This window comes from Dermochelys coriacea, chromosome 1 (genome assembly GCF_009764565.3).
Source record: "Dermochelys coriacea isolate rDerCor1 chromosome 1, rDerCor1.pri.v4, whole genome shotgun sequence".
NCBI lineage: Eukaryota > Metazoa > Chordata > Testudines > Dermochelyidae > Dermochelys > Dermochelys coriacea.
The window spans coordinates 40,271,296-40,295,532 of NC_050068.2; the positions used below are offsets into that span (position 1 = coordinate 40,271,296).

The 24,237-nt window shown below is 42.3% G+C and overlaps 1 long non-coding RNA gene across 1 annotated transcript; it reads left to right on the plus strand.

Moving 5' to 3' along the window:
• Positions 1–5,437: 5,437 nt before the first annotated feature.
• LOC122457898 lies at positions 5,438–18,156 on the plus strand. Its single transcript, XR_006277618.1, has 3 exons — positions 5,438–5,450; positions 15,559–15,561; positions 18,013–18,156. It is a non-coding gene; the product is annotated as an uncharacterized LOC122457898 (long non-coding RNA).
• The last annotated feature ends 6,081 nt before the right edge of the window (positions 18,157–24,237 follow it).

Consider the following 24,237-nt stretch of genomic DNA (forward strand, 5'->3'; position numbering starts at 1 on the left):
AACAAACCTCTTGGATGAGCTTCCAACCTTCTTTTTTTGCTGAGACATCTCCAATTTACCAACAAAAATAGTACGTGTGTCAAAAATGATGCTGGCAAAAGGAATGTCTCTTTCTGGAGCACCAGTTGACAAAAGGAGGGACAGGAGGTTGAGGTACATTTTGAGAGTTACAAGACCAACAACAGTTAACAATACTACAGATTGTGAGCATGGGTGGTATTGAAAATTTACATGGAACATTGATGCAGAAACACGTGTCATGACAAAATCTTTTAATTAATGTGGGAATTAGTGTCAACCCATAACCAAGAATAATGGAAAATTGCAACATATGCCAATTACTGCAGCTTTAACCAACAGAAATATTGATGTTGACCAATTTTCCTGAGGTCCTGCAGTTTGAGGGAATGGATCTATTCTTCTGAAATGAGAATGGTGTAATAGACTTCTTATCTGCAAATACTGAAACAGCCAAATTAGAGGAAATAACTCAAACTATACTTCATCAGCGAAATTCCATCAACAGTTCTCAGTTGGCTGCTACAGCCATTACTGTTTTCATCAGACTGTTTTTACAGAACTGAACAAATGAGAACACTGAGAAAAAGTGTAATGAGGATGCGGCAAGTTTAATATACAGACCATAATATTGCATAAGAGGAAAGAGGGTTTCCAGGAAGTGATGTAATAAGTGCTATATTTTGAAACCAGAAGAATTTTAAAGCTGCATTGACTGCATTGCATTTTTAAATTATGTGGCAAAACATCCTTGTGCTCTGCAGAAGAGAAATAGACAGAAATTTAAACTGAAACTGGACTATTTTTAGCTAATATTTTAAGAATGGGATATTATTATCAGTAGGCTCAATACAGGAGTAACTAGGTGAAATTTAATAGCCTGTGATATTCCAAAGGACAGACTAGATGATTTAATGGCCCTTTTCTGGCCTTAAATTCTATGAAATATAATTTTATTACAGTGGCCCCTAGAGGCTCTAATTGAGGTTCTAACCCAGTGAGCGAGGTATGGTACAAACAGGCCCGCCCCCAAAAAAGCCTAAGGGAAGAGGAAACAGAGGCACAGAAAGGTGAAGTGACTTCACACGGGACATTGGTAGAGCTGGGATTTGTATCTAAATCCTCTAATTCCTAGTGCTGAGTCCCATCAAGTAGGCCATGCTGTGCTGAGAATTCGGCCTGCATTGTATGAGTGCTTCCTAACGTACAATCCAAATATAATGAGCATGATGATATGGAATATGTTGTTGTCTCATTTAATTTCTTAATGTTTGTGCTTTGTTGTTTGATATCCTGGAGTTTTTTAAATTTAAACTGTGCTTGACAGATAGGGAGCAAGGGTATTATGACAAATAAACAACTGTTCTACAAATTCAGGATTATACACAAACTGAGTATATCGTGACAATGTGCATTATCATCCAGTTTGTATAAGATGTATGGATATGATTTCATTAAAAGATCCATTGTCTGGAAAAAAGTTCAGTATAAAGTTCACTCAAATTTAGACTCCAGCCTACAATGGCTGTTTCTTCTTTATGGCATTTAACTGCAAGTGTTTCAAGGGTGCAAACACTCAGCAGGGAAGGGAATTTGTGAGGGTAGTACAAGTGGACTGAACTTCAAGTGAAGGGATGGAATCCAGCAAGAGAAAATGTAGGTCAAAGAACAGAGAAACATTTCTAAAAGTGAGGCCTATTGGAGCAAGGAATAATCCCCAAGGGGAGTCCCAGTGCTGGTCATTAAAACTCAAACTGGACAAAAATTGTTAGAAATGCACTGAAGGAATGAATCTAGCCCTGGTCCCGCCCAAGGAATACATTAGGCGACCTAATAAATCCTTTGTTTTTCTACAGCTCTATGAGGAAAAGCTGTTCTCAAGCAAGGTGGGATTTTTCCTTTGGGTTCCTGAATTAAACTGGTGGGGATAAGGAGAGCTAAAAACATCCCCCCAATAGCTCTCTGAGGGTATTTTGTGGGGAGGTGGGAAGAAGTAATACTCTCTTACAGGTACACAACAGCTTTTACCCAAAGGATCTCAAAACACTCTACAAACTGCACTGGAAGAATCCCTTCACTCATCCCCATCTGGGGTGACAAGGCATTAGCCAGGAATGTTAATCCCCAGAGCCTGCTGCATCACAAGAGGAGAGAGGATGTTCTGGCCAGTGGCACCAGAACAAAACCCTGCCTACAGAGAGCAACATCATAAGATCCTTAGTACCTGACCACCCCTCCATATGTTACTGCCTCATCTGGCAGATCAGGACCTCCCGAAAGGAATGTGGAATTGGAGTGTATCTGAGGGAAAGAGCAGAGTGGGGAAAGTGGCCTCCAGTGGCTTCAACTTCAGATGGAAGATGGGCAGCATGGCCCCAAGGAACACACATTCCCAGGGAGAAGGAAGAGTCTCTGGGAGGATTCTAACAAGGCAGCATTGGAGCCAGTGCTGGGTTGGTATGATTGAGGAATTTGGCACTGGACTTCATCTATCCCACCATTGAACAGATGATGCGGGAGGAAAATATTCAGCAGCAGCAGCAGCTCCTCCCACAGTAGCAGGATATCTGCCACGGTGGCAGCAGAAGGACGTGGAAGAACCAAAGGATGCTAAGCTGTTAGAACAAGAGGACTGTTTCCTTGATCACCTACATAGCATTCAGAACCATTTCTGGGCCTGAGAAACCAGCATGGATTAGTGTGAGAGGATTATTCTGCAGAGCTAGGATGACCAGAACTAGCAAGAGAACTTCATGATGGGGGGGTGGGGGAGGGCGCGCTACCTTTTTTGAGATCTGTGCAGAACTGTCCCCAAAGTTTCAGTGACAGTATACATAGAGAAACAGGTTGCCACTGCCATCTCGAAGCTGGCCACCCAGGAAGGCTACCAGTCTGTAGCCAGCCAATTTGGTGTGGGGAGATCAACTGTGGGGGCCAGTCTCCTGCAGGTCTGTTATGCCATTGTGCTGTCTAACCTGGTCGTGACGCTGGGTAATGCTCAGTCACACGATGGAGAGTGTCCTTAGACAACCAGAGCAAAAAGGTGGGGAGAGAGCCACAGCAAGGTCCCTGCAGCAGGAGAGAACCATAGACATGAATTTACATCACATACTTTTAAATGAAGTTTTCTTCATCAAGACAGTTGCATAAGAACAGGATCAAAGTGACTTAGGTTCCTCCCCTCTGTTCCTGGCTACTTAGAGCTGGAGAGACATTAACAGGGAGTCCTCAAAGGGAAGGATGGCTTTAAGAGTCTGATCCTGTTAACAGTGGGATTAATAGGCACAAGATTAATTTGCCAAGTTCAGCAGAAGCTATGGGTAATATGGCGTACCAGGTTCTACTCCACTTGCATTAGTGATTATTTTCTATAACATCTTAACCCCAATTTCTTTGAGGCTGTGACCGTCACCCTCTGTGAAAGATGCCTATCCGTGCCCATCCTGACTGCTGGTGTTGTTTTGCTGGCATCTGATTCTTTTGTGGAATGGCTAGACTTCAGTTTGTACTATGTAGAGTATGAATTCTATTTCGAATTTACAAGCAAAAAAGTGATACTAAAGTGATACATGTGATACTAAAGGCTGAATATATTAAAAATGCAATTTCTGCTTCAGCTGCCTTTTTGTTCCTTAGTTCATCTCATTTTATAGAGCGCAAGATCCCGTCACTCAGCAGAAGCAGCTGAAATCAGTAACAAGCAATAGTCCTTTTTATTCAAGTGTGATTTTTTTAAGCCAGATTTCTAAATGTTTTTTATAAATATTTATTTTATGTCTTTTTCAGTGATAAGAGTGACTGCTAAATAGGTTAGCCCTCGGAATCTGTGGTGAGGTGGCTGCCCCATACAGGCAAAAGAAGGGTTAAAGCAGCCTTGGGGAGGCTGTGCAGAACCCAGCCAATTAGAAGAGGGCTTACTGAGCCAGCCAATAGGGAGAAGGCTTAGTGGAGCAGCCAATCAGGGCCAGGCTGGCACATATAAGAATGGCGGCTGAGTAGAACAGAGGCAGTCTCCCTGGAGGCCAAGGGAGGAGGACTGGCTGTCCTGTAGGAGGGTTGAGAGAGACAGCACCACGGACAAAGCAGTATTGGGCAGGGTCATGGGAGCTCCAGCCTGATAGCGGCCATGATACAAGGGCAGAGAAGGTGCTAGGGCTGTGGGGAAGTGGCCCAGGGAAACAGATGGTGGAGTAGGAGGAGGGGCAGTACTTGGCTGCTAACTATAGACTCCCTGGGCCAGGTTCTGGAGTAGCAGGTGGGCCTGGATCTCCCCCACTTTACTCCTCACTTGCCACTGAGGAGAGTGGCTAGACCACAGCTGCAGTTTGCCACTGAGGCAAGCTGGACTGAGGACTGTTGGGTCCCCTGGAAGTGGGGAGAGAACCAAGTGGGGCACAGCCAGAAGGCTGTGTCCAGAAGAGGATGCTGTGGTCTGGGGAGTGATGTGGGTCCTAGAGGTGGAGGTGAAAGTGACAACAGGCAAGACACCACTAGATGAGGGTGCTCTGGTGAAATGAGAGCTAATTCCCAGGATGGCCAGCAGGAGGCTTTGCAGTGGTGAGTCCCGCCCTGTTACATGTGGTGGAGAATGTGGGCACCCCAATACAAGGTGAAGCTAGAAGACTGTGGGGACTATTACCTGACAGAGACAGTGGAGATGGAGAAATGGAGTCAGACTACTTAAGAGTCTGTGTGGCCCGGCTAGCCAAGCAGCAGATGTATAAGCTTAAGCAGCTGCGAGATGCTGTAGAGAAGCAAGGTGCCACGTGTGGGAGACCATAAGCCCAAACAGGGCAATGTTATGCCTGTGGGCAGAAGGGCCACTTTAAAAGGGAGTTCCCCTGCTGGAAAGAGGGACAGTGGAGGAGAGAATACCCCTACTGGGGTGGGGAACAGAGACCCCACCCGGCAAATGGAAAGAAGATAGAGCCCATGAGAGTCCCCACTGTGAAGTGAACAGGGAGGCATACTTCAGAAGATCATCCTAGGGAAAAGAAGTAATTTAAATTAGCTTATGATGTAGCAGGCTCTCAAGGAGTCAAGTACTCCAAAAGGGTTTAACGTAAAAATCAAAAACTCATTTGAATTGAACAGTGAGACTATAAAAACAAAATGCAAAACCAAACAATCCTTTTTTTTTCTTTTTGTGCTGTAGCAAAATCCATTTAGAAAATATTTTGTAAGAATGTTAAAAAAAAAAGGGGGGGGTGTTATCAAAAGGTAAAATGAATAACTTAACCTTGCTAGGACATTCATTCAGCCACATTTATTCTGGCTGTCCACATGGCATGTACTTTCCAGTGCTCCAAAGCCTTCTGAATTGTTTTCCAAAGTGGACTGTAATTTCAATGGGCTAAATTTGCTGATATTTTAACTCTTGTCCAATTGCTTCAGAAGCCAGTTTAAATTCAAATGTCTCCCTGATAGAATCAGTGGGATAAAAATATAGTGATCCCGTTTCTCCACAAAAACGAGAAGTCCTTGTGGTACCTTACAGACTAACAAATTTATTTGGGCATAAGCTTTCATGTCAACTGTTTGAAATGGGCCACCCTCATTACCACTACAAAAGTGATTTTTTTCCCTCCCTTGGTATTCTACTGTTAATTGAATTGTCTCATTAGACTGACACCCCACCTGGTAAGGCAACTCCCATCTTTCCATTTATTACGTATAAATATACCTGCTACTGTATTTTCCACTCCATGCATCTGATGAAGTGGGTTCTAGCCCACGAAAGCTTATGCCCAAATAAATTTGTTAGTCTTGTTAGCCACAAGGACTCGTTGTTTTTGCTGATACAGACTAACACGGCTACCACTCTGAAACCTGTTTCTCCACAGTAATTGTAAGGGCTGACATGGAGCCAAACTTCTTCCATTTTATAAGATATTAGGAAGACAAATTGTTATGGAGAAATGGTGGTATAATTATAAATAAGGTTTCAACAACAGCATGTAATTCTTCAGCACTGAAGCCGATTTATAAATTTTATTTCAGTGCTTTACATGTATGGTATAAAGTGCCTTCAGGATGCCTCTATTTGTTACAGAGGATGTCTCATTCATGGGACATTTGTTATAGAACTACTCAATTTCATTTCACAGTCCCATAGCCCTCCCCAGAAATTCTCTAATACAAAACCAAAAAACTTAAACCAGGGAAGTTGATAAGTGATAATGTATAGTAGATACCTATTGCACCTGTTACAAAAACCAAGCATTTATTAAATAAAATAAATAAATAAATAAATAAACAAAAACTTAATGACACTGTATTACTCTAATCACATAAGCATACATATTCAAATCAAGTATGGAGAAATGCAAGTTTCTTCATAACACATCAATCAAACCATAGTTGTTGTTTTTCAAAGGCACCATTTTTGTAATTTTGCATTAGTATCTAAATATGTCTTTTCCCTATTTTTGTTTTCTGCTGTTTATACCAAATCGCTGCAAACCCCACCCACAATCAGCCAGCAATCACAGCCTTCCATAACCAAGCAAGATACCAGTGAATTTGTCGTTGACCAATTTTCCTGCAAAGATACCACAGCAGACTGAGTGTAAGGTGCCCCAGGCCCAATCCACTCACAACAGAATTTGTGCCCCTCACAGGAGCCACATTTGTCCCCAACTACCACCACAGAGAAACATTTGGGGACACTCCACCCCCTCCTCCATGCTATTTATGTGTGTGCATGCAACCTTACTAAGATTGCCAGGTGTCTGGTTTTTGACCGGATTGTCCAGTTGAAAAGGGACCCTGGCGGCTACAGTCAGCACCTAGTCTGGTCGGCGGTGCAGCAGGGGCCTGGGGCTAATGCAGGCTCCCTGCCTGCCCTAGCTCTGCATGGTTCTTGGAAGTGGCCATGCAGACCCTAGGTGCATGGGTGGCCGGGAACTGCGACCAATGTGAGCTGCGGGGGTGGCGCCTGCAGGCATGAAGGCAGTAAGCAGAGCCTCCCTGGCAGTCCCCTAGGGGCTGCAGGGACTTTGTCACTGCCTTCCTTCAGCATGGTCCCTGTGCTAGGATGACACGCAAATTTGTGAAGCGTTCAGCATTAGCCAGCTCAGAATTATCTGCTGTAGCTCTATCCAACTTTCTCTCTCCTGCCTGCCCACTGCCTGAACCAGTATGCCTCTTGCTGCTGCAGACCTGGGCTCTTCAGTGACCATCCTGCTCTGCTTCTTCAGGTAATTGGGCTCCTCTCCTCTGTCTCCTCTTATCCTGCCTGGTTCAGACTGGTGCTTCGGCTGCTGAGAGGTGGCAATTTGATAAGTGCCTTTGTTTGTGAAGCTCTGAAATGCACTAGTTACAGTAACAAACAAGTATATTTGTGGAAGAAATGAGCCTGCAATAGGGGAAGAAACCATCTAGCTCCAAAAAGAGAAACACTTATGAGTTTTACAGACTTCTTTTCTAATTCAATTTTTAAAAATATTGTGGCAAGACTAGTACCATTAAAGACAATGACAAGCAAACTATCAACATTAACAATTACATACTTATAACGCCCCCTCACTATGTGCCAAACTAATCTGAACTTGGATCACCTCACTGTCTACATACAAAAATGCCTCATTATATGGAGCAGCAAATGCTATTTCCATAAGAGATTTTGACTGGAGAGTAATCAGGCAAGTTCTCATTCTGCTATATAAAGAGTGTAAAACATCTTTAGTACAAGGTCTCAGAGACCTATTGTGTCAGAACAAATCAATGACAATACCTATGCTACTATTAAACAAAACAATACTTTAAAATAATGTGACAACTAAGACATAAACTGTCAAAAGCCAGGAGATTTTGAAGTTTTACTGCCGGTCCACTGCCTGAGCCCTTGTGTCTAGACATTACAGCAGATGAGCTGGGTTAAAAAGAAGTAAATGCTGCAGTTCCTTTGACAGCATGGGACACTGAACTCTATGAATTGTAAAGGACTTTGCTACTCTTGCACACAACTGGGTGGCTGCTACGAACAGCATTGAGTAGGCAGGTGGCTTGGGCTGGTCTTGCGGGATGCTGCAGCACAAGATATCAAAACCATTTAAGGGCTGGTCTCACATGAGTCTGAAGATTTGAGAAGTAACCCAAACACCTGAGTTGGAATCTTTTATACTTTAACAGAAATTGACAGGCTTAAGCAGAGACTCTCTGGCCTGGAAAATGCACTTGCCCTCCTCACGACTGCCACCTCAGCAGGAAAGGTTGTGTGTTCATGGCCATGCAGAACGCCATGGAAAACTAGAGGTAACATCAGAATGTGAGCTATTTATTTTGGGTGATTTCCACTTGTGTTGATTTCTGTGTAGTGGGGTGTGGTTTTAAGCTTCAAGAGGGCCTGGGATGCCTATTTTGTTTTTAAAGTAGAAAACTAAGGACATTGAAAGCTGCACTTACACTGGAAAACCCTACTGTGTTTGATAGTTGAGTCAAACATATCTGCTTATCTCCCACAGTCAATGCAGGTGCCTGCAGCTCCAGAGAACACTTGAAATGATCTATTCCATTTGCTTTTGATCGAGCCGTGGCTCCCCAGCTCATGCATGCAAGGAGAGCTCATCTGCTCCACAAGGGACTGACACTGGTGAAGGAGGGATAAAGTAGCTGGTGCTTGGTTGCTGAGCAACCAGATGATAGTGGAGTCAACTCAAGCAAGAAGCATGTAAAAAAGAAGCAAAGAGTGGTTGAGAAGAGGAACAGCAGAAAGAGGGACTGAAATACAGGCAGAGAAGGTGAAGACGATAGAAAACACAGGGCTATATCCACAAAGACACGTTTGTTGGTGTTGCAGAGTCTTGAATTAGGCACCCAGGCTCTCTATACAATACATGGGGAGAGTCAGCCACTTAAAAATGGAATTCACAAAAGCCAACACACTGAATGGGGAGTTACCTAAAATAGCCAGTAGGAACCACTGAGAATAGGGGTGGGGCCTGTCCCTGAAAAGTATTTAGGTGCCCCATCTCCACTCAGGATTCACAGCTATGAACCTGCTTCTGGAATTAAGTGCCTAAGACAGACCAGCTCTTTCTCACATCAAAACAAAGAGACACCCAGCCTTTATAGCCAGTAGTCCAGATTGGTATAATCAGCTGGGATACAGGAGAACTGTTTTCAAATCCCTACACTACCAAAACAGGGACTGGAATTTAGGTCTATTACATCCCAGGTGAGGTCTCTACCCACAGTCTACAGGGTATTCTGGGGAAGACTGTCTCAATCTCAACTGTTGAAGCTGTTCCACTTTGTATTAAATATTCATTGGGAGTGCGTGTGTGAGAGAGAGCTTGAGATTCTATTGCCCAGTGATAGGGGCACTCACCTGGCATGGGGGAGAATTAGGTTCAAGTCTCTGCTCCAATGAATAATCCCTTTCTTCAAATGTATTTCAGAGTGTTGAATATGGTGCTATATGGCTATTGCTCAACGTAGACAGGAATTAACCAAACTTTAGTCTATGGACTCACTATATCTCTGCTGTCCTCCTTCCCACAATAAGGCCCAACAAAGCTCCCTCGTGAACTGTTTCCCCCAATTATAAAAAGGCATTTAAGGTTCTCATTTCAGTTCCCCATAAGATGCGGCGTTGTCATCTTTCAAGGTCTCCCTTCCCCGAACTAGGACTGGACTCTACCCATTCTGGATGGAATAGAAATGTTCCAGAGTGAAGCACTATTGGGATTAGACCAATAGGGAAGCGTACAGGGGAAGGTGGAAAGGGATTTTGTGTGAAAAGACTCTGCTGTTGAGAGAGTACTGGAGCAAACTCACAAATGGAAGCAAATGAGAGTTCCCGGCAAGGTCCTGAACAAGTGGAGGTGAGGATCATAGGGGCTGCTAGTGGATTGATTAAATGGGCTGTCAGAGCAGCCAGAACAGGAATCCTGGAGTTGGCCTTTTGCTGTAAACAAGGAAAGATTGGAGCAGGGCTTAAATCAGGAATATTTCGGAACAAAAGTTGGACTGATTTGCTGCATGGTCTTGACCACGTCACAACCTTTACCTCAGTTTTCCAATGGGAACATGGGAGATCATGACAGGAGTGTTTAGTGTTTGCACAGCACTTTGAAAACACCACATAAATATTACCATGTTCAAAATAGGCCTATAGGGAGAAGATGCTAAATGCCTTGTCATATGAATTGACAAACTCATACTAAAGCTGTCAATTACACCTACCACAAGGTCAGTTTAAAGTCAATCTGAATTCTATAGCATGTTGTAAAGTGCTGTGCTTACTACCCATTCCCTGTTAATAAAGAAGATGTGGGGAAAAAAAACGATATGTATCATTTTGATAGAGAAAATGAGAAATTCCAAAGACTAATGTAGAAAATTCTTAGTGGGATTTAGACTTTTACAGAAAATGTATTGTATTACACCAGGGGATTCGGAGTCAATGGAAACTCTTTTGTGGAGCAATTAGTGTGTGTGTATGTGTGTGTGGTTAGAATTATCCTTTTTTCCCCATCCCAGGCTCTTTAGCTGGTGAAAACAGCAATTGGGAATAATTTACACTCATGCTAATTGATAATTAAAGTTCTGTCACACCAGCACACTTTTTTGTCTATTTAATTACAAGTGTGAAATCTGGCAGGTGATACAGTTCATATCCATTAACAACTTTTGAATAGGAAGCACAACCTTGGATCCATTTCTGAGGAGTGTTCCCTTGGAATGCAATTCATGTGATTCTGCAGAGTGGCCATTGGATGTTGTCGTAGTTCCTTGTAAGTGGTGATATTTCTGTATTGTGACCCAATAGAAAAACACACATATACCTGTCAAAATGTAGGGCAGCCCCTACACTAACTATAGATGTGGATGACCCTCATTCCAGGTGGGTGGATTTTTCAAGCTCTGAATAATGACATGCATTTTAATGTGAAACAAGGCAAATTATATATATCACAACAAATTCAAGCCATACACGAATAACCATGAAAGTTCAGAATATAGCTATTGCTCCAGTGATTTAAAAAACAAACAGCAGAAGGAACTAACAGGAATGCTGTATCATTTTAAGTATTTGGCAACTGTTTGGGATGATTCATTACACTGTGATATCTCTCCCTGTTTGTGTTTAAGATCAGGCAAAATTCTTCTTAGACATAACAGAGCATTTAAGAGGCTTCTATGCAGGACAATTTAAGACTTTTTTTCTCAACTAATGCAATTGCGGATATAAGAAGATTACATTGTTTCCCATGCTTTATATTCTAAAACAAGCACAACCAGATTAAAAATCATGTTGCTAGTGAAGTATGAGACCATCAGATTTTAGTCAAGTTCTTGAGATACAGACTTTCAGGCCCTTCCTACAGTGGCACTTAAAGAATGTTAGCATGAATTTTATTTTCAACAATTCACGCTAACAATGGTTGCCAACCTAGACTACAAGTCGTATTCTTGAGAACAGTTCAGCTATATATGGGGCCCCTGGTTTCTAAGACAGAATAACAACACAAGTATGAATCAAAGAATCATTCCATTTCTTGTTTATGGTCCTTGTCAAATTTACTTACTGACAAAAGCTAGGAAATCTGCAGCAGAGTTCTGAAGAAGGGAATTTTGTTAAAATATAACACTCCATTTTTTTAGTGTCAGATATGTTTTTCATTTGTTTGGTATCAAATTGTTGAGTAGCAAACCCTTTACAGTTTGCCTTTACCACTCTGAGAATACCGAAAGATAGGCAGGAACACTATGTGAAAGTCAAATGAAATTTATGCTCGGTTAAGATTTCAGTAATTTAATCTTTTTAGTCATCAGAAGTTTAAGAAGTATGTCTGGGGTTTTAATATGGGTGATGCAAAATTCATTCATACTTAAATTTGAAAAGTATGGATGACCACCACTGTGGTATTATGAGCATGATCTCTCCTATTATTGTGCCATAAAATCAGCTTTTATTAGCAAAGACACACAGCCTGCTCTGAATCAAAGGCAAAGAAAAATCATGGTTACATACCCTGCAGTAATGGTGGTTCTTTGAGATGTGTTGTTCACACAGATTCCACTCTTGGTGCACACAAGACTGGATACTTTTTGGATCGATTCTTGCTGGGGCGGAATCTGCACTGTGGGTGCCCTCATGCCCCACAGCCCCAGGGTATTGAGGGCAGAGCAGGCCCAACCACTCTTCAATTCCTTCACCAATACAGAATCCCAGAAGAGTAGGGCTGTCATATTGGGGAAGGAAGGCAGGTTGTGGAATCCACGTGGACAACACACCTAGAAGCATAGTTACTGGATGGTAAGTAAACATTTTTTCTTCTTCAAATAATTGTCTAACACGCATTTCACTACTGGTAACTAACAAGCAGTTGCCAGTTGCTTGGAGGTGTGTATGAAGAGTCCTACTTGACTAAAGACCAAGGACAACTCTACCAAAATTGTCCTCCAATCAGGAGGCCTGCATTAGGGAACAGTGAGTGATAAATGTGTGGATTGAGCTTCATGTAGCTGCTCTACACATCTCAGGTATGGGAATATTACCCAACCTGGCAGCCAGTGGAATGGCTCAGGGGATCTTGCCTGGCTAATAAATAACATATTCTTACATAGTCAGACACCCACTTGGATAACCTCTCTGTAGCTATAAGTTGCCCATTGACCTCGTCAGTAAAGATCACAAATAGCCAGGGTGTATTCCGCAATTATCTTTTTCCGGCTAGATAGAATTACAGTGCTCTCACTACATCGAGTGTGTGAGACTTTGCCTCACCTCAGATAGAAGGAGGTCTAGGAAAGAAAACTGGGATTGGTTTACAGGCAACTCAGAGACAAACATGGGCAGAAACTTTGTGTAAGGTTTAAGAGTAATCCTATCCTCATGAAACACCACTAATAGACGATCTGACATAAGGGACTGAATCTCATCTACTCTCTGAGCTGATGTCATGGCCACCAGGAAAGTAGCTTTCATTGACAGGTGAGCAAGGGCCAGCTGCTGCTGGGGCAGTCTTGGGCCGCTGCTGGGGCAGTCTCAGGCCACCGCCCCCAGCAGCAGCAGGAGGAGATTGAGGGTGGGAGGGGGTGAAGGCTCTGGGTGGCGTTTACCTTGCGGGACTCCCTGGAAGCAGCGACATCTCCCTCCCTCAGCTCCTAGCTCCATGCACTGCCTCTGGCCACAGGGACCACCACCCCTGCAGCTCCCATTCGCCGTGGTTCATAGCCAATGGGAGCTGCGGAGCTGGCACTTGGGGCAGGGGCAGCGCGCAGAGTTAGGAGCTGAGAGAGGGACATGTCGCTGCTTCCAGGGAGCTATGAGGAGCCGGGTAGGGAGCCTGCCAGCCCGCCCCCTCTCCCCCAGCAGCAGCAGGGGTCCCAGGCCAAGTACTACCACCTGTGCCCCCCAGGCTGCCCCCCCACAAGCACCCACAGCCCCCCGGGGTGGGCCCTCCTCCCCCAAGATTTAGTCAGGGGTATATAGTACAAGTCATAGACAGGTCACGGGCTGTGAATTTTTGTTTACTGCCTGTGACCTGTCCATGACTTACTAAAGATAGCCATGACTAAAAGTAGCCTTACTTATATTCAATCATAATCTCGAGGTGATTTTATTTAGATTTTTGACTGAGTCCCTCAGAATCATGTCTCACTTCTGCAAATGTTTAACTCCAGTGTTGCTAACACAATGTTCCTTAAACATTAGCTAGTTTGCTCTGGTCAGCAACTTACCTCCTCAAGTCACTTTCTGTGGGTACCTTTACAGCACATCTGTTAACCAACTTTGTAAGTTATTGTTCAAGTTGCAGTTTCTTCATCAACACTGCTACCTGCTGAAATGTCCAGTTTAAAGTTCATATAATTTATAGAAAGTTCCTCCATATTCTTTGATGCTCTTTAAACTTGTTTTAATAGTCCATTATACTATGCAAGGTCACTTCAAGAACTGTTGTTCTCGAGCAAGCCAGAACAGCTCTATAAATCTTACATTTCTGTTCTCCTTGTTTTAACAAAGGTGGAACCTTGGTATCTATGGAAGAGCTGAGTCTGTGTATTATTAATCAGTTACATTTCTGATTAGTGCACTCTGATCAAATGTCCTTATAAGCACATTCTTTGACTTTAGTTCCTTTTATTTAGTTTCCTCTTTCAGGAGTTATTTCACTAGCTTGATTGCAATCAAGTATGCTTATGCTAACAGCGTAGTTCTTCGCTTTATCACTTAAACTAAAAGAAAAAATATATGAACATAACCACTTTCTTTCCTAACAGGATTGCCCATGAAGTAAACCCCTATCATTAAAGTTTACAATATTTGGCCCATAGCTGTATTACTTATACTTGATTTCATTTTTATATACATTTAAATGATATTATATTCCATCAAGTTCCTTATTTTACTACTGTATCTGGCATATCATACAATATCTTAATGTTCTTCTAGTGCTTGTTCATGTCCATTCCCTGTCAGGTGTGTGTGCTTGCCACATACACCAGTGCCAGAAGTTTTTCCCTGGTATCTGTAGGGATTGGCTCTGGTGCCCTCTGGAGTCATGTGTGTATGCACCAGTATAAGGGGTGCCACCGGTCCCCCTTTCAGTTCCTTCTTACCACCAGTGACGGTGCTGGAATGGCCGTGACCTCTCCATGACTTGTACTATATACCCCTGACTAAATCCTGGGGAGAGAGCCCACCTGGGGGGGGCTGAAGGTGCTTATATGGGGGAATCCTGGGGGGCACAGTGGCAGTGTGTGGCCTGGGATCCCTGCTGGTGCTGGGGGGCAGGAGGCAGGCTGACAGGCTCCCTTCCCGGCTCCCCAGAAGCAGCGACATGTCCCTCCCTCAGCTCCCAGCTCTGCATGCTGCCCCTGCCCCAAGTGCCAGCTCCGCAGCTCCCATTGGCTGTGAACCACAGCCAATGGGAGCTGCAGGGGTGGTGGTCCCTGTGGGCAGAGGCAGTGCATGGAGCTAGGAGCTAAGGGAGGGAGATGTCGCCGCTTCCAGGGAGCCCTGCAAAGAAAACACAACCCAGAGCCCTCATCCCCTCCCACCCTCTAACTCCTCCTGCTGCTGCTGGGGGCAGTGGCCCAAGACTGTCCCAACAGCAGCTGGTGCAGAAGTCACAGAGGTCCCAGAAAGTCACAGAATCCGTGACAAGCTCACAGCCTTAAGTATAAGTGTTGTTCTCTATTGTGGTTTGATTCTGAAAACCTGAATGATTATTATCACAGTTCACGGCACCTGCATGAATTCCCCCTCCATGGTACCTCAAGGGTACCCACTCTAGGCTTCCAGCTTCTCAGCTGTCATCTCTCTTGGGCAGAGACCTGCATCTCTCTCCCTCCTAACCAAGCGTTCTTCCAGGCTGCACAGTTCCCATTCTATACTATGATATCCCCAGAATGTCTGCACTTTGCTTTCTCTCCGAAGGCTTAGGAACAGCTGTAATTGATAGCTCTTTATAATCAAGCATGTTTATTCTTGAGAAAGCTTTAGAGAAAACATAAAAAACAATAAAAGAACCTACACGCATGCTAAAATCTTATCAGAGGTCACTCGTAAGTCTTATGGCACCTCAGTAGGTCAATGTCCTTCTAACCCTTTCAGGAAGGATTGAGACCCCCTTTGAATAGAATATTCTGACCGTTTGCTGGATCAGAAAAAAGGTCTTATGCCAGCTTAAACTCAGGCTATTTATCCAAAAGTCCTTTGCCCATTGGTCTCTGGAGAATCCAGTTTGAATTAGTATTATATAGCCTATCCAGGTAATGGTACTTCTCTGGAGGTGTTACAACCTGAGTGAATTTGCTTATTTCCACCCACCCGCCACCATTTTTTTTATTTCCTGGAGTCACCTTCTCCCATGGAATTATACACAGTCCCTGGCCCACAATGATACATAAACTTAACACAGTAAGATCTCCCAAATATATTGCATGGACTTACTGTATCTGTTAGTTATATCAACCAGTATTCTAGTTTGTTAGCCAAATCATAGTCAGTACTATTGTTGTCTTTATATCCTATATTATTAGTTGCTGTTGTTAAGAATATGTAACAAAACTCTATATAACTAAATTCAACTCTTGAGTTCTTTTCTTTTTTTAAGCAATTGAAATGAAAAGAACACTAAGAAAGGTGGTACATGTAATCAGTTAACCAGTTCCTAGCAAGCAGCTGGCATCTTGTCCTGGAAAAGTCCTGCAGGTCTCCACCCCACCCTTTTTTGTGGTGCATGTGAAGTACTTCCTTAAACTCTTTAAAGTGAGGGGATAATATTGATCATGGCCTGGGGACCACAACTTGGAGAGATAGTGGTACACAGACCTTGAATGTGGAAATAACTTGTTAGATTGCCCCAAGAGCCTGAAAGATTGCCTGTCTGCTTCTTAGTAAGTGCTATGGAAACAAGGAGCTTTACTCAGTAAATAAGGAGTCATTTTGAACATGGGAAAGAATTGCTCACTTACTCCTCTGTAATCTGATGATGGGGAGTGGGGAGCTTCATGGGGAGTGGATCCTCATGTGCCTCTGTTCTGGTCACAGACTGTCTGAAGTGGTCCTAGTCTTTACACTTTCCTCTGGAGCCACCTTCTGGAGCTGGGAAGGGGTGGATAGAAAGAAACTCTTTCAGATTCTGAGACCCTTTTCCCCTGGCAGAACAAGGGTCTACTGGCTGATGGTCAAAAGGCTCAATTCCCATTGCACTTAGGGAGACCACCTTTGTTGGATGGAAGTAAGGGAAAGCCACAAGAAAAATGAGAGAGAACACTTTAATTTAAGGGACATTTTCAGGAAACACCATTTCCTTTAGAATATCATGTATTTTTCTTGCACATGTACATTTCTATTGCCCTCAAATGTACAATGTAATTATCATTAGCTTCAATTTAACATTTAAAATGGTATTTAGGATCAGTTTTAATACATTTCAATGCATCTTACAATAAGGGATATGTGGTCACCCTAAGGGACAAATCAATGAAATAAGGGAGGGGTGCCTTACAATAAGGGATGGGTGGTCACCCTAATTCCACCACTGCCTGAAATCTGAGCCCGCTTCCCAGGCAGTCAGAGGGAGGGACCGTAGGCTGAAAGCCAGGCAGGCAAAATTCCCATTACACTGCACTACCTGAGTCAGGGCTGCACATGCTTCTCTGGAAGTCTAGAGATACTTCAAGGTGAAGGATTGGTGAGCTTGATACAGACCACTGTGAGAGCCACTGCATAGAAAAGCCCCAGTAAAACTCCCTCAGGGAGAGAAGACAAAGAAGTGGTTTAGCACTTGATTGTCACCTCCACTTGTTCATTAATATTAATTGCTGCCTGGTTAAGGAGCATTTGCCTGTTTGGGACCCAGAGTCTCTATGGTTTCCAAGAGTTATCCCTGTGAAGTGGAAGGGGAGCTGTGTAGGAGCCTTGCTTCTCTCAAGGAGTTGAGGGTGCACTTCAATATCTAGGGGATTGGGGAAAAAGGACTTACCCCTGAGCTAGCCAGATGGTATCCTCTATCTTAGACTCTCTCCTCTAGTGCTCAGAAGCTCCTGATTTGGCTTTTCTGGAGTTTGCACAACTCCTCAGGATTTGGGTGGGGGACAGGGACAGGACTTAAGATGCTGATCTGACTCTGAGCCCTATGCTCTGGCACATCACGCTTTGTAAATGCTGCCTCACAGAGGGTGCACCACTTAGGCCTGATCTACACTTAAAACTTAGGTTTCAGAGTAGCAGCCGTGTTAGTCTGTATTCGCAAAAAGAAAAGGAGTACTTGTGGCACCTTAGAGACTAACAAATTTATTAGAGCATAAGCTTTCGTGAGCTACAGCTGCATCCGATGAAGTGAGCTGTAGCTCACGAAAGCTTATGCTCTAATAAATTTGTTAGTCTCTAAGGTGCCACAAGTACTCCTTTTCTTTTTACTTAAAACTTAGGTTGACATTGCTACTGTGTTCAGGGGTGTAGAAAATCCATGCCCCTGAACACCATAGCTGTGCTGATCTAACCTCCAGTGTAGACACAGCTGGGGTCAACAGAATCATAGGGTTAGAAGGGACCACAAGGGTCATCTAGTCTAGCCCCTGCTAAGATGAAGGATTTGTTGTATCTCAACCATCCAAGACAGATGGGTATCCAGCCTCCTTTTGAAAACCTCCAGTGAAGGAGTTTCCATAACCTCCCTAGGCAGCGTATCCAACTGTACTTACAGTTAGGAGGTTTTTCCTGAGATTTAATCTAAATCTGCTATGCTGTTGTTTGAACCTATTATTTCTTGTCCTGCCCTCTGCGGAAAGAGAGAACAACTTTTCTTCACCTTTTTTTATGGCAGCCTTTCAAGTATTTGATGATTGCTCTCATGTCCCCCACTTAATATTTTTTTGAAATTAAACAAACCGAGTTCCTCCAGCCTTTGCTTAGATGGCTTGTATTCTGTCTCTTTGATCATCTTTGTCACTTACCTCTGGATCCTTTCCAGTTTCTCTACATTTTTTGCAACAGCATCACATTGCTGACTCATGCTGAGGTTGTGATCCACCATAACTCCCCGATCTTTCTCAGCAGTGCTGCTGCCAAGCCAGGTATCCTCCACTCTGTATTTGTGCATTTGTTTTTTTTCCCCTGCATATAGTACCTTACATTTGTTTTTGTTGAATTTCACTTTGTTGTCTATACCCCAGTTCTCCAATTTATCAAGATCTCTCTGAATTTTAGTTCTATCCTCCAAAGTCTTGGGAACCCACCTAGCTTTGTGTCATTTGCAAATTTGATCACAATGCTCTCTGTTCCTACATCTAGGTAATTAATAAAGATGTTAAACAACACATAGAACATATCCCTGTGGAACCCCACTTGAGACCTCTCTTCCATTCGACATCATTCCATTAATAGTTATTTTTTTGTTTGCGATTGTTCAACCAATTATGTATGCACTTAATGGTAGTTCTGCAAGCGCACATTTCTCTAGCTGTGGATTCATAGCTATGTCGTTGTAGCACCCTAGCATAGATATGGAACTAGATTTAACCTGCTGTTTACAAGACAGCTCCGCCATGCCTGACGGAGAAGAGTCCGGCAGGAGCAGGTGCTGCAGCAACAGATCCAAGTCATTAAAGCCCCCACACTGCCAAACTTTCTTCCTCCCATGCCCCCCCCAACTAATATAGGTGGAAGGAAGAAAGACTATAAGTACTGCACAGAAAAATAAAAATAAAAATTATAAAACAAAATGGGTAGGTGGAAACTAAATTTCCATCTGGTTTCACTACCAGAGGTAGAAAAGCTGGTAGTCTGAGCAACATTGGACCGCCTTCCAAGTTCCATAGGTGGAGGGCATTAACCCATGAGCAATGAATGAGGAGAGAAGCTGAGCAACAGAATGGGATGTTGTGCTTGAAGAGGTATAGTAATATAACTTGCAATCCGAGACTTGCTGTGAATACCACCAGACGTTGCTTAAGATTATGGGTATATAGGGTAGATCTAAAGGAAGTCTTGTGGAAGAACTGTAAGCTCTTATACAGAAATGCTCATGTTGTCTCTCTTAAGGAGTTTAATGGTTTGGGAAGAAAATGTACCTAGGTTTCCTTGGGAGCTTCAGCTCCAGATTTCCCCCTCTGCTAGGGGAATAGCCTCTTCTGGAATACTCTTGCTAGTGACAGATTTGCTATGTGGGATTTTATTGTGAGGATCAAGAGCTCTCTGAATTCTCAGATACTAATTTCTCTGATTCCTCAAATGTCTTCAACACCTGTAAATTTGGATACACAGTGTGTCTGTTTAGGATGGCCGATTGCTATAGAATCATAGAAATATAGGGCTGGAAAGGACCTCAAGAAGTCAGCAAGTGTACCCCTGTGTTGACCAAACCAAGTAAACCTAGCCCACCCTGACAGATGTTTGTCCAACCTGATCATAAAAACCTCTAATGATAGGGATTCCACAACCTCCCTTGGAAACCTGTTCCAGATCTTACTACCCTTACAGTTAGAAAGTTTTCTCCTAATATCTAACTTAAAATGCCCTTGCTGCAGATTAAGTCTTCTTGTCCTACCTTCACTGGACATGGAGAGCAATTGATCATCCTCTTTATAACAGGCTTTAACATACTTGAAGTCTTATCAGGTCCCCCTCAGTCTTCTTTTATCAAGGCTAAGCATACCATTTTTTTAACCTTTCTTCAGAGATCAGATTTGCTAAACCTTTATCATTTTTGTCACTCTCCTCTAGCCTGTCTTCAGTTTGTCCACAGCTTTTCTAAAGTGTGACACCAAGAATTGGACACAGTACTCCAGCTGAGGCCTCGCCAGTGCCAAATAGTGCGGGACAGTTACCTCCCATGTCTAACATAACAACACTTCTATCAAATATCACCTCAGAATGATATTAGCCTTTTTCACAACTGCATCACATTGTTGACTTTTTCAATTTGTGATCCACTATAACCCCCAACTCCTTTTAAGCAGCACTACCACCTAGTCAGTTATTCCCCATTTTATAGGTGTGCATTTAATTTTTCTTTCCTAATTTTTACTTTGCACTTAATCTTTATTGAATTTCATCTTTTTGAATTCAGACCAATTCTCCAATTTGTCAAGGTCATTTTGAAGTCTGATTCTGTTCTCCGGTGTGATTTTAACTCCTCCTTCTGGTGTAATCTGCAAATTTTATGAGCATACTCTCCATCCATTATCAAAGTCATTAATGAAAATATTTAATAGTTCTGGACTGAGAAGAGACCCCTGGGAAACCCCGCTAGAATCACCCTCTAAGTCTTACAGCAAACCATAGATAACTACTCTTCAAGTCTGGTCTTTCAACCAATCATGTACCCGCCTTACAATAATTTAATCTCTATTGTATTTTCTTTGTTTGCTTATGAGACTGTCATGGGAGACTGTGTCTAAAGCCTTACTGAAATCAAGACATATCATAGCTACTGCTTTCCCTCTATCCACTAGGCCAGTAATCCTGTTGAAGAAAATTAGGTTGGTTATTCCTTCTAACTCTATTGTCCTTTAGGTTTTTACAAAGGAATTGTTTAATTGTTCCAGTATCTTTCCAGGTATTGAAGTTAGGCTGACTGGTCTATAATTCCTAGGGTCCTCTCTGCTCTGCTTTTTAAAGCTAGGTACCATGTTTACTGTACTTTGTTCAATCTTCTGGGACATCACTTGTCCTTCAGGAGTTCTCAAAGATAATTGCTAACTTTTTTGAGATTGCTTCAGATAGTTCCTTAAATGCCCTAGGACGAATTTCATCACCAAATTGAATACATCTAAATATTCTTTAACCTGTTCTTCTCCTATTTTGGCTTGCATTCCTTCCCCCTTGTTGTTAATATTAATTGTGGTATCTGGTGACCATTAACCATTTTAGTCTGAAGCAAAATAGGCATTAACCATCTTGGCTTTCTTGATGTCATCTGTTATTAGCTCTCCTTCCTTGCTATATAAAGGACCTACAGTTCTGTTGTCTTTCTCTTGCTCCTAATGTATTTAAAGAACCTCATCTTATTGCCTTTTATATCCCTTGCTAGGATAATTCACTCAGTATCTTAGCTTTTCTAATTTTGTTCCTACATGCTTGTGCTTTTCTTTTGTATTCCTCCTTAGCAATTTGTTCATGATTCCACTTTTTGTAGCTTTCCTTTTTGATTTTCAGGACATTAAAGATCTCCTGATGGAGCCAGACTGACCTCTTATTGTTCTTCCTCTTTCTTTCACAATGGGATAGTTTGCAGTTATGCTTTTAATACTGTCTCCTTGAAAAACTCCCAGCTCTCCTGAACTCCTTTATTGTCTTAGATTTCCTTCCCATGGGAGCTTCCCTACCAGTTCTCGGAATTTGTTAAAGTCCATTATCCTTATTCTGCTGCTCTCACTCCTTCCTTTTCTTAGAATAATGAAAGCTATCATTTTCATTCAAATTACCTTCAATCTTCAGATTCACTATGAATTCTTCCTTGTTTGTCAGAATCAATTTAAAATGGCTGTCCCTTTGCTTACTTTCGCCATCTTCTGAAACAAAAAATTGTCTCTAATAAAGTCCAATAATGTATTAGAAATTTTGTGTTTTGCCATTTTATTTTTCCAACAGATGTCCGGGTAGTTAAAGTCCCCCATTACTACCAGGTCTTGTGTTTGGATATTCCTGTTGTTTTTTCTAGAAATGCCTCTTCCTGACTTGGGATTATTTTTACCCAAACAGTTTCAACTGTTCTGTCTTTCACCTCCTTCATCAGAACAAGTGTATATATTCTTGTATAATGCAACACCTCCTCCTTTTTTATCATGTCTGTTCTTTCTGAACATTAATGGGTTTTACACAACTTCCTTGAAGCCACTCAGTTAGGAGCCATTGCTCTTGCCACAAATCACATCAAGTCCCAGGAAAAATTGCTAAGAAAATTTTACACACATCTGCAAGGATCTGATCTGAATGTAAATCCAAGACTTCACACCCAAAACAAGATTCATATCCCCGTGTGCCGAGCCATTTGATTGCCAAGTAGTAAATTTTCCTTACTAAGTACATGAATCATTTCTTGTGTGAACAGCCAGTCGAAGCTTTGAAATTTTGGTGTACTGTCCTCATTTTTGTGGTCTTTGGGATCTTTTGGAAGGTTTGACTATATCTTTTATTGGGGGGACTAGTACTGTACCAAACTTAGGTTCTTAAATTTAGGAAATTTTAGGTTTTATATAACATTTCAGTTTAACATTTGGTTTTAATCAGAAGCAATTTTTGGATATGATGTCCTCAAAGCAAGAGAGACTCTAATTTTGCATAAGTGGAAGCAATTTTATTTTTAATATTAATGAGTTCCTCACCTGCAACGGCTTCTTGTCTCGTAGAAGTCAGTGTTTTTCTCTTTCGGTAATGTGTATGTTACTTACCCTGGCTGTTTACAGGAGAAAGATCGCACATTATGCATAGCTCAGCCTCTGAAGCCCCAAGCACTGGCAGAGCAAGGGTGGTGGCTAGTTGGAAGCAGGGCATAGCTCCCCCTCTGATGCTCCTGAAAAGCAGTGTACAGCAACTCTTAAACTGAGTTCAATGCTTATAGGGCTTTTTTGCTGCTGTAGTGAGGGCAGAGGGAGTCCAGTTAAGAAGTATTATACTGGAGGAACTAGGGTTAGAGCTTCAATGCTCCAGTAAGTCCTCAGCTCAGAAGAGGGAGAGAAGAACTAGAAGCTGAAATGAAGTCACTACTGCATAAATAAATAAATAAACTTAATAAAACAAATTGTTAGGGAGAAACTGAACTACCAATTTGTTCCTCTGCCTGAGGCAGCAATTTTGGTGGCCTAAGCTAAAGGGAAGGGCTTAGTCCCAGAGCTCCCAGCAATAACAGTGGACCGCCTCCAAATTCTAGAGGTAGGAGGAATTACCCATTTGTTATGAATAAGGAGAGGAACTGTGCAGCAGAAATCTACTACCTATTACATTCAGAGTTGCCTCTTGCTAGCATTTTCCTTTCAGATCAGTACAAGTAATTTCCTCTGTATCAGACTGCTTTTAAGGGACAGGATTTAAGCAAGTCTTTATTATTGGTTTTCCTGCTTGTAATGCCTCTCAGGCCCCATTATGGATAACAAGGTCTCTAAAAATAAGGACTACTTGGGAGGAGAATGCTGGAATTCTGGCTGATAACTACAAACCAACCATCACTTTGCATGGATCAAAAGTGATGTGATTAGGAATGATCTTTTCAAAAATTCATTAAAACAATTCAGCATTTGCAATTATCTATCTAAAGTGGGTCAAATATTTAACGCCGTCTTTTTTTTACAAAATGTTTTTCAATGGTTCTCTCATTTCATCTTCATCTTGTTTCTCTCCCCGCCTCAAAGAGAGAACCAATTTCTTAGTGTATGTGCATAAGCAGTTCCTTAGTTAGAAGCTGTTTATGTAACACTGTATTTATTCCTCTTTCTAGTTCTTCAGTCATTGGAGTGGCTTTCAACTTCCTGGTTACAGACAACAAAACAGATATTTCAATAAAATGTTGACCTTAAATTCAGTGCTCTTAACATGTATAATGTAAGCGAAAGATTTAGAGATTTTACTTTCTAAGGCAGCATACTGAAGTTTCAGTTTAGTATATTATTTGAATCATCCTCTTCTCTCTAGTGTACTGCACAAACACATGTGTAAACAGACAGAAATAATCACATGGAACATGTCACCAGTTCTGAATTAAATGAAGGATTATTCTGCAAAACTCTTTGAAGCACTAACATAGAAATGTAGCACAAATA